General features: G+C 38.6%; 1 pseudogene; it reads right to left on the bottom strand.

Moving 5' to 3' along the window:
- Nucleotides 1–2606, bottom strand: LOC148692730 (putative disease resistance RPP13-like protein 1 pseudogene; annotated as a pseudogene).
- Nucleotides 2607–11375: the final 8769 nt, after the last annotated feature.

Below are 11375 nucleotides of genomic sequence, written 5' to 3'. Positions count from 1 at the left end.
AGCAGAAACTCAGAAATTCCAGAGATCTAAATGTAGGTTTAATTCTCCCATAAAACTCAGACCCCACTGATTCCACTCCATTGAACCCATCAATTTCAAGCCTTTTGAGGGACGATGGCTGCCCCAATGCTGGCAAGGAGTAGCAATATTCACAATCCACAAGTCGGATAGTGACAAGATTAGAGAAAGACTCATCTCCTAACCAACCTGGAAACTTTGTACCTCCGTATCCTTCTATATTCAGTACTTTTAGTTTTGTATTGGGCTGCAGGTTGCCCAGCACTCGGTTATCGTTTTGAGAATCGATAGTGCCACCTTCCCATTTCAAACATATTTCACTGAGCTTCTTGTCCCTCAGTTTGGCCTCCAAGGCATCCTCAACACGTTTGATATTTTGAAGCTCTGAAATATGAAGATTTCCACTCAAATGCTGAAACCCTACTCATCAATGTTTCCCCCAGCATCCTTGCTCAAGACAAACTCACCTCCAAATGTTTGGAGATCTTTCAACTTGCCCATGTGGGGGGGCATCTTTTTCATTTTCGTGTCTTTGAAATCAAGATGGCGCAAATTGACAAGTCTTTTTTATTTTCATGTACAATTTGACCACAACAACGTTTGTAAAATATACAAAATGCATACCGTGTCAGGTAATTCCCGGATTAGAGTGTTACACATGTCGAGGTACTGTAGATGCTTCAAGTTGCTAATCGAATCAGGCAACTCGTTGATATCATCCCCTCGGAGTTTGACAACTCTTAAACACTGTAGCACTAAAAGGAGATCAAGTCGTACTCTCGACGGAAAAATATAGCTTTCAAGAATGAAGGTGCGTAGATACTTAGCTTCATAAATAATGTCAAATCTCTCATAATGAACATTAGATGAATATTGCATATAAGAAAAATGACAACACTTGCTCACAACGTCCAATGAGAAGTTGTGATCGTCCAATCTAATGCAAAATTCCCCACATACGTAAGTCACCAAATCAAGCATCAAATCATGCATGATGAAACAATCATTTGAATATGATGAGTATTGAAAAAATTACCGTGAGATTAGATCATCAAAGTATTTGTCTCCAACATAGTCTTCTTTTGGGGCTGTAAAAGATCTTCAGCCATCCACAACAAAATTAATTTAGACTTCTGAAATACATAATCTTTGGGAAATATCGAGCAATAAGCAAAACAACCCTTCAGAACCGGAGACAAGTACTGGTAGCTTAGCCATAGAGCTGGCAGAATGTCAATCTTTGCATTTGACAACTCCCATATGTCACTTTTTAGCACATTTTCCCATTCATCCACATTTGACTCAGAGCGTAAGAGAGCAACGAGATATTTTGCAGCAAAGGAAGGCCTTTACACTTGCTAACAATTTGTCTTCCAATTACCTCAAGGTTTGGATCTACACTTGCATCTTTGAAGGCATGCTTGGAAAACAGAAACCAACAGTCTTCCTCAAGTAAGTGCTTTAAATGGGTTTGAAGAGTACATATCGTAGATGCAACGCCATCATTCCTTGCGGTGACAATGATCTTACTTCCATGAGCTCCAAACTCGAAGGAGCGCCTTAAGGAATCCCAAATATTGTATTTCTCGTTCCAAACATCATCAAGAACAAAAAGAAACTTCTTCCCCGCCAAAGCATCTTTGAGTTTGACCTGAAGCTGGTTTAGGTCTGTGGTATCACAGGTTTGTGAAGTGACTGATGCATAAATTGTTTGTGTGATCTTAACAACGTCAAATTCATTAGAAACACAAACCCATGGTTGGAGCTCAAAATGCTGCTTTACTCTATCATCATTGTATAAGAGCTGAGCAAGGGTGGTCTTTCCAATCCTACCCATGCCTAAAATGGGAATAATGTCAATCTTACTACAAGCGACATCATTTGATAGCAACAATTGAATGATGGTTTCCTTCTCATGATCTCTTCCATACACATCAGAGCCTTCTACTAAAGAAGTTGAAGCCAATGTTTGTGAGATGCTGTGACTACAACGTTCTTTCAAACCGAAGGCATCTTTTTGTTTTGAAATGAAGCTTAGCGTCTCAAGAATTTCCTCTATCTTGGTGTCTACAGACTGATCAAAAGTATGGAAAGAAGCAGAGATGAGGTCTTGTACCTTGCTTGTGCTACTTCCAAATTCAGCTTCCATTTTCCGCCTTAACGCTTCTGTCTTGATCGGTCCTCAGCATGAAAGACTGCCTCTTTAAGCTCACGCAGCCACTACTTCACAACCGGGTTAATTGCTTTTGCTCGGCATCATCATAAACAGCAATGGCAGACATCAACTCGATCCTCATCTTCTTCAGCAACCCATCAGTCAGTTTCTTTCCTCTGATGAAGTTCTTCACCTCCTGAGAATCCAACTTCACAAACACTTGCTGGAAGAAACCCGAGAGAGCGGCTCTACCTACCACCGCCAGCGCCATGATCGATCTCTTCTTTGCAAATGGAAATTTTGTGACACAGTTGAGAGAATGTATCACAATTAATCAAAGACGCGGAAGAATCTGGTCTTCACCGTGTAGACTTAAAAGGCGATGACTTCTGTAGAAATAAAAGCGCATTACAAATCTACAACACATGAGTGAGAACCACTCGTTCTTATAAAGTAAAAATCTTTACCTCATTTTTTGGTGCTTTTTGGATTTCACTCGTCAATAATTTATTTCTAGCGGTGGTGGTCGGCACAGGTACTGTGGGCTTGATCAGGCCGCACCCTTTACTGGAACCCAGTTTGAACAGCAGCCTGACCCACTTTGGCATCCCGACACTGGTATTACCCATCACATGACGAGTCGATTTACCCATCACATGACGAGTCGATTGTCTTTGAGACTAAAATTCTCTTCCCTCTTTTTTTTATCTCCTTTCATTTTCTCCTTTCTCTATTTTGTATTTCTCTTTCTATAAAAAATTAATATAAAATGTTGACGATGCTTAACTGTGACCGTTCAAATAGGAGGGAAGATAAGGGGAGGAAAAAAAAAAAAAAAAAGGGAGATAATCTTACTCCTTTGTATAAAGCCCTATGCGGGTCCTTCTCCTTCTTTTTTAATTTTTTTTTTTCAAAAAAAGGGGGAGGAAGGTGTAGGAGCAACCCCGGGGCCAAAGTAGCTGAAGTCCAATAGCACCACATTGGCTCCAACACCCCATAATCCTTTCCCCCTCCGAGCCGGATAGATAGATTTGCTGTTTGACCCTTCCCACTGAGTTTCTTTACAGGTGAGAGGACTCGAACACGAGACCTCACCCCTTCTAATGTTTATTTGGGAAGGTAATTCTATGTACATTACCCACATCGGCACCCTTCCTCTTTCTCTTGATTCCCTTACACTATGTTTGGATGAGGGAAATAAACATAGAATTTTGGTAAAAGTCAGAATTTATAAATTAACAAGCATCAATTCTCTTGTTTGGATTCATAAACATAGAAATTTAGAATTTCCGCGTGGAAAAAAAACTTAGAATTTGGGACCTCCAAATCCCAAGTTCAAATTCCATGTAAATAGGTGTCATTTCTCAATTTTTATGATTGATAGTCTTTTTTCCGTCATTTCTCAATTTCTATGATCGCATTGTCTTTTTTCTTCCTGACCTTTGTAAATTTTTTTTTGCTGCTCGTTTCTCTAAGATAATTTAATCTTCTTTATCCTTGCTCCTCACTTTTATCAAACCTATAACTTACTTACCGATATGTTACTTTTCAAGCCCCCAATAAAAGATGAGGTTTATCATTTGTCTCTTTCGGAAGAGGATACGGTCTGGATCTCTCCCATCAAAGGTCCAGGATCAGGTGATCCTACCCATTGAAATTTGATCTAACGGCAATAAACAGGAAGCTTCTCTAAAAGTTATAATAATTTAGCCGTTTGATCAAATTTCAACGGTTCGAATCACTTGATCCTGAACCTTTGATGGGAAAGATCTGGACTGGATCCTCTTCCGTCTCTTTCTTCCACTATCTCTGACGTTTATTTTTTATTTTTTATCACTTTAAGCACTTTGTTGCCATGGTTTGTAACATATTTATGTTATCATTATGGTCTTCCAAAGTGACAAGGATACTAAATATGTGAATCAATAATTCTCTTGCTGAACTGAAACGTTGGCACATTGTTGAATCCTTAATAGGTACACCCTCCCATTATCCAGAAACACAAAAAAAATATGATTTTGTTGCCATGGTTTGTAAGAATTGTGCGAAAAATAGGGCATACAAGAAAGCAAAAACAACAGTGAGATTGCATAAACGGAGGTTCAAACTATGAAACACAAAGTAAATATGATATTCATATGCATGATTTGTTCTGTTTGTACTCTTTTGGATGTTTTGACAATTTTCTAAGGGAATCAACACATTTTTTGGTTTTACAATCTTGGATCCAAGTTTTAATTCATAACATCTAATATCAACTTCCACACATTCACTTTCTCTCCTTGCACATTTTTCTGGATTTCTAGCCAGTGAATTAAATAAATTAAAAGAAAACTAATAGATAAAAATAAACAAAGGTGTATGTAGAAAGGTAAAATGTGCGTGAATATCATTTTATTTTTCTTAATAATTTTTTTTGCTTAGTGCCTCTATGCAGAAAAATTTATAGCTTCGTCCCTCGTTCCTGATTCTCTACACTTAATATTGTGAAGATAGGTAACGACAAAGCAACTCTACCCACCACGGTCAATGCGATGATCGATCTCTTCCTTTTGCAAATGGAAATTGAGTTGTGAGAGAAGACAATCATAGAATAGCTAGCAAAAACAAACGGAGACTTCGGTTCTGTCAAGGTGCATTTCAAAGAGACCAGACTTGATCATCTGTAACTCCACTTTTTATGGAATATGATACAATACTGATCGGAGTGCACTATATACAGCGCCATATTATGGAAGCTGACTGGAAATTTCACAAAACCATGTAAGAGCCTTTAGTCGTAAAAAAGCAGAGTGAACGTAGTCATAAAGCAGGGAAACCGGATCATTTCCTCTTAATCCATTAAGTTCGGAGATTCGGGATGTTGAAATTTAATTCAACGGTCACTAGTTATTATAACTTTTAAAGTGAGCCCCTGTCTGCAACCTTTGGATCAAATTTCAACAATCCGGATCCCCGAACTTAGTAGATTAGGAGAAAAGGATCCGAAAATGACCCCTTTCCATAAGGATGATGATTCTCTATCATTCAATGTCTTCTTATTTGAACGGTCACGATTAAATCATATCAACATTTTATATTAATTTTTTTTATAAAAATAATAAGATAAATAATAATACGTAAGAGAAAAGATTAAAAAGGAATGAGATTAAGAGAATAGAAAATCCTCCTTCTTTCCATAAAAAAGCAGGCGCACTTGCTATAGCTTATTGGTCTGTCCTTTCTCCCTACTTTTTGTAAAGCTGAGCATCTGCTAAACATTCTCCAATTTAAGGGGTCCCATTTGACATGTGTTTAAGGGGAGTGATTCCCGCAAAGTAAATTGAAATTTTATCGGGTGCAAGTCCAGTTGTTACATTTAACGATGTATATTGTACATTGGTGTATATAAGAAGTCTGTGCCTTAAAAGTTGATAGATGAAAGAGAGAAACTTCAAAAAAAAATCTCTGGTTCACTGACACATTTCGGTTTCGATGTTCAGTGGGCACCAAAATAAAGATGTGCTAACCATCACTCGAATTGATGACGAATCCATAATATGAATGAAGTCACAACTCAAGTGTTCAACTATTAAAATCTAACGAAGATTTGGCAAAACTTCCCCTAAAATAGGTAAGCCCAAATGAAAACACTTGCAAGTAACCAAATTTATTGCAACACATCCCCGAATGACCTCCCTTAATGGGTCTCTGACCCTATATTACATGCATACAAAATCATACACTAGCCGTAACTAGTGTCAGCTGAAATATAATTATGTCATTGTCGAGTAATCTCGAGGTGATGACAAGCTAAGAATATAAATGTGAAATCATGTCACTACCACCGAGTAATCCTGAGGTAATAGCAAGTTGAAAATATAATTGTGTAATCACGTCATTAACAAGCAATCTCGAGATAATGACAATTGAGAATATGACTGTATAATCAAAGAGGAACTAGAACGTGTAAAGTTATGTGAATGGCAATGTGTGACAATTGGTTTGCTTGAGGAACAAATCACTTGATTATTCAGTGATGTGCAATTTGAGTAAATTAAGAGTCTTAGTTAGGTAAGAATTGTGGAGTCTTAAATCATTGTAGCTAATTTAGGAGAATCATCTAGAGGTTCAAATACAAAGATATTGCATCATGATATGACTCAATCAAGGTGATAGGGTTGACCTTCTTAGCTGTTAATAGGCCGGCTAATAAGGAACTCTAATGGTATATAAATACTGGGTTAAGTCTCTGCTTCCATACATTGAATTCCTTGGAATACTAAAACCTATTCATATAGTAGGGGGATTTTTTTTGAGTATTGGAAGGAGAAGACAACCTAGAGTTCATCAATGGCTTCATCTTCATAACCATGTCTTCTGAATTCTACAGATAAGTTCAATATAATTAATCGATCTCTATTTCATATTGATTTGATTTATTCGTGATCCTAATGTCTTATTGTTGTGATTTCAGAATATGTCTTACATGTGGTATCAGAGTCACACAACAAGCTTAGGGTTCGATTCAAAGGTAATTTGATTAACTGTAGATGATTGACACAGCTGAAGCATAATTTGTGTTTATCGTTTGGTTGGCTATTTTGACTTTTGATCCTGTGAGACTTTATAAAGATGCTTCCGCAATTTTGTATCACTGAGTCTGCAATTTTGTTTAGGGATTTAGGTCCAAACAAATTGCAATTGGGCATGGAAAATAAAAGGGAAATAATTTAACTACACGGTGAATTTGGAGTTCATAATTAGTCACCGGCTAATTGTCTTTTTCTTCCTTTCGGTAGAATATGGAGTTTTCTTGAGTATATAAGGCTGTCATTCTTTTTCCAGAATAATTATCGTTGTGCTGCAGAGAAGGATTACAACACGGCTTTAGGGTTATTGTATTTATTAATTATATTGTCATATTGATTTCATGACTAATTAAATCTGTTGGAAGGAAACTTTTATTGGGGCTTTCAATGAATTAGATTATTTTCGAACCATAAATCTTGCAATTCTGATGGACTTTAGTTATTTTGACAAATTTGAAATTCATGTATCCTGTTTATATGAGTAGTTCCGGGCTATCGATTCTTAATTGAGATTTTGGGGAGTTTTTTCAATGGCATCGTAAATCTTTTGCAGACTCTTGTTTGGTATAAGTGCATATTTCGTATGGCTGATAGACATTCTAGTTGTTGATAGACGTCCCTAACTTCAAATTTTATGAAATTCGGTCATGTCGTAATATTAAATGGACTTTAGATGCTAGTATTTTTTCACGTTTTTTGGACCAGAAATGGATTTATGGTAAATTTTTAAGTGGGATACCATGTTGCTGGAATTCTGCGGACTTCTGCAGAATAGTGTGTTTGTAATATTATTTTGATATAATTATGTAATTGATAAATTCATGAAATTTTAGTATGATATACATTGAGATATTTATTTCAAATCTGGAAATTTTTAGGAGCATTGGTTTGAAAATGAATTATTGGTGAATTTTTAATCTCGGGACTGTCCTGCAGAATTTATGCAGTTTCTGCAGCAAATTCCATTTTGATTTTATTTTTATCCCACTTTTAAAATCGAATAGAAAAAAAAATCATGGAATTTTGGGTGACAATAGATTTACATGTCTACTTTATTTCTGAAATTTTTTATGCATATTGGAAAAAAATTGAATAATTGGTGAATTATTTAGTCTCTGGTATGTACTGCAGAATCCACCCCCCTTAGAGGCCCGACGTTCTCGTCGGCACACCACGGCCAGGGTTAGGCTCTGATACCAAATTGTCACATCCCGGCCCGGGGGGACCACTTCCTGGGCCTGCTCCACCACCGTAGCACGATATTGTCCGCTTTGGGCCCCAACCACGCCCTCACGGTTTTGTTTCTGGGAACTCACACGAAAACTTCCTGATGGGTCACCCATCCTGGGAATGCTCTCGCGCGCTACTCGCTTAACTTTGGAGTTCCCATGGAACCCGAAACCAGTGAGCTCCCAAAAGGCCTCGTGCTAGTTCCCTGGACGATGTGGTGTGACAACCCGTTCCAAATTTTACGTTTTTATTTTATTTTAAAAGAGTGAATTTACGAAAATGCCATAGAGACAAAGATTTTGACTTATGTTGACCATCGTCTAGAGAGACGTATGACTTATTCTTTTAACATATTCTCATAGTACTTGTTGGTGTGAACACATAGGCGAAAACCGTTTGCGAGTCCGGATTATAACGGTATAGTTATGGACGTTTGAAATTGGTTATTTAAATATTTGAATTCCCACCTTGTGGGATTAGTGGACCAATTAAATTAAAGGGACAAGGAACCAATTAGAAGGGAGGAGGAAAGCCTTCAGCCAATCAGAAAGAAAGAAGAAAAAAAACAAAAAAAACAAAAAAAAAAATGGGAAAGCTACCCGTGCACCCGTGCCTGACCTGTGTGACCACCTATTTTCCAAGGCCGATTCCGGCCAACTCCGATGGAATTTTTCGACGCCACCACCACCATCTTAAAGCTCTCATTCCCCTCTACAAAACCCACCCAAGAACCACCTTCATTAACCACGGTATGTGGCGGTTTGAGGCCACGAAAGTTGGCGGTTCTCACGGTGCTCCGGGCACCCTTTTTTATTTGCCGGCAAATCAACAAAGTGATGGCCGATGCCACCACATGGGCTTTGTAGCCCATCATCCCAGGAGCAAAACCCAACCAACCTTGACCCCGTTGGACCACTGTAGAAGACGAATCGACACCGGGAAGTTTTCAGCACCTGACGGCTTTGTGGGAAAAATTGACCATCTTCCGTCCACTTTTGGACTTCGTGGCAGGTATGAAAGTTGCTCCACTCACTGAGATCTTCATTTCTGTGAAGTTTGAGAATTTTTGGAAATAGTTAGATTTTCCAGCGAGTAGGGGCGGCCGACCGCCACCCGCGGCGGCGCGTGGCCAGTGGGCGGCCAATGCTATTTTTAGGTTATGTCGAATGTCTTGAATTCAGTTTTGTTATTTGAATGACGTAGGTTGATCGTTGGAACCTAAATTCGTTATGATACGTTACTTGATAAAAATGTGAATCGACGATTCGACCGTTGGATCGTCACCAAAATTGGATACATTATAATACATAATATCTAAAGATCATAGGAATTTATGGATTGGGAATCCGACATACGGATCTTCCTTAATTGGATTTTTAAGTTAGTAAAATAAATGTTCACGGCCACTTGTTTTAGGCAATTGGCTGAGATCCGACCATTGGATTGTAATGAAATTTTAATATGTTATTCTAGAAACATATTTTGGATCGTTGGGAGTTGCGGATTGGAAATCTGATATGTGGATCTTCCGGGTCGAGTTATACAGGGTTGTAGACCCTACCGTTGATCTTTGATCGACTGTGGACTTGTGGTCAATGGGTCTCAAACTATTTTAGAATGCCCTTGAGGTTGTGTTTTATGTGAATTACGTATTCTACGGATAAGAGTTCTGAGATGTGATTTGATAATTGGTCACAGTGACCAATCATTCAGGACGCCTCGATGCGTGCGCTAGAGAATCATAGCGTGGACTCCAGGTGAGTGGATCTTTTCCTTTTTATCGTACATATTATTGAGAGTTCTATCGACACTTTTAAATTGATTAGGTATATTACCTTCATTTATAATTATTGTGAATGCTTGAAGTACTATATGAACTACGAATGGTTTGATCCCTGTTTAGGGTACGTAGGCAGTCTAACGAGAAGTTAGATGCAGCCATAATATATTTGAGACAAAAGCCTTATTTGGGAAATTGAGTTATGCGAAGGAAATTGGAAAAGGCAAGTTTTAGTTTCGTGAATTGGTTAGTTAAATTAGTGTTAATTGGGTTGTCATGGATGATTATCCCTGAAAATAAGTAGTTCGGGAGTAGAGCGTTATTGATTGTACATTTCACATCGTATTATTTATAATTGAAAATGCTACGACATAGTTGAGTATTAGATTGCATCATGGTATATCCATATGTATATTACTTGCATATAATTATTAGGAATGCTTTCAAGTGCAAAGGTGAATGCAGAACACCCAGGTAAGTCAGGTGAGTTTATGGTATTAGTTGAATTGATTGCGTTATAGCATGACTACATTTATGTGTTAGGCAACTCCGATACTGTCGTACTGGTTGCCATGAGTTGCACATGTTATATTGAGATGCATTGAGAGCTCATAAACCTGCACCCCGGTGTTAGTGCTCCCGCCCGTGGCCAGGGTACAGTCCTTCACGTGATGTTCACCTCTCACACCTTATGCTCACCTTGGACTCAAGGTAGGTGCACATGCTTGTCGTACGGACCACTATAGGTGGTTCCGACTCGTAGGTGACCCGCGATTATTCACCCAGTCTTCACGTGATCGTAGCACTTGAGCGTACTTATTTACACCCAGTCCTGTCGTACAGACCACTAGAGGTGGTTCCGACTCTTGTGCAGGGATGTTTGATGAGTTATAGATTAAGTCGTACAGGTCACTATAGGTGACTCCCGACTTGTATACTAGTATTGATTGATGAGATATGGATACCTGCACCCCGGTGTTAGTGTTCCCGCCCGTGGTCAGGGCACAGTCCTTCACGTGATGTTCACCTCCCTCACTTTACGCTCACCTTGGACTCAAGGTAGGTGCACAGGCCTATCGTACAGACCACTATAGGTGGTTCCGACTCGTAGGTGACCCGCGATTATTCGCCCAGTCTTCACGTGATCGTAGCACTTGAGCGTACTTATTTACACCCAGTCTTGTCGTACAGACCACTAGAGGTGGTTCCGACTCATGTGCAGGGATACTTGATGAGATATGGATAAGTCGTACAGGTCACTAGAGATGACTTCCGACTTATATGTTAGTAGTGATTGATGAGATATGAGTACAGTCGTACGGGTCACGTTAAGTGATTCTGGCTGATGTATCATTTTATATTGATTAAGTTCATTTGGCCTACTTGTTAATGCATTGTAGAGTCCATAAACATGGCATACTCGTGGTTTTGGCCATTTTTGAGCATAGGTGGATATATATATATATATATATATGTGTGTGTGTTGTACTGTCCTATAGAAAACGATAAGGGAATTACAATGATGGGTTATTACTGATAGAAAGGTAATAGTTTTGGGAAGCTTGGTTTTACTGTTTACTCACACTTTTTGTTTTGTACCCCCCTTCAGGTTTTAACTGCT

Source organism: Pyrus communis, chromosome 11 (genome assembly GCF_041283825.1).
Source record: "Pyrus communis isolate YQ-2024b chromosome 11, ASM4128382v1, whole genome shotgun sequence".
Classification (NCBI taxonomy): Eukaryota; Viridiplantae; Streptophyta; class Magnoliopsida; order Rosales; family Rosaceae; genus Pyrus; species Pyrus communis.
The sequence above is the reverse complement of the archived record's forward strand: the minus strand, read 5'-3'. Positions and strand labels throughout refer to the sequence as shown.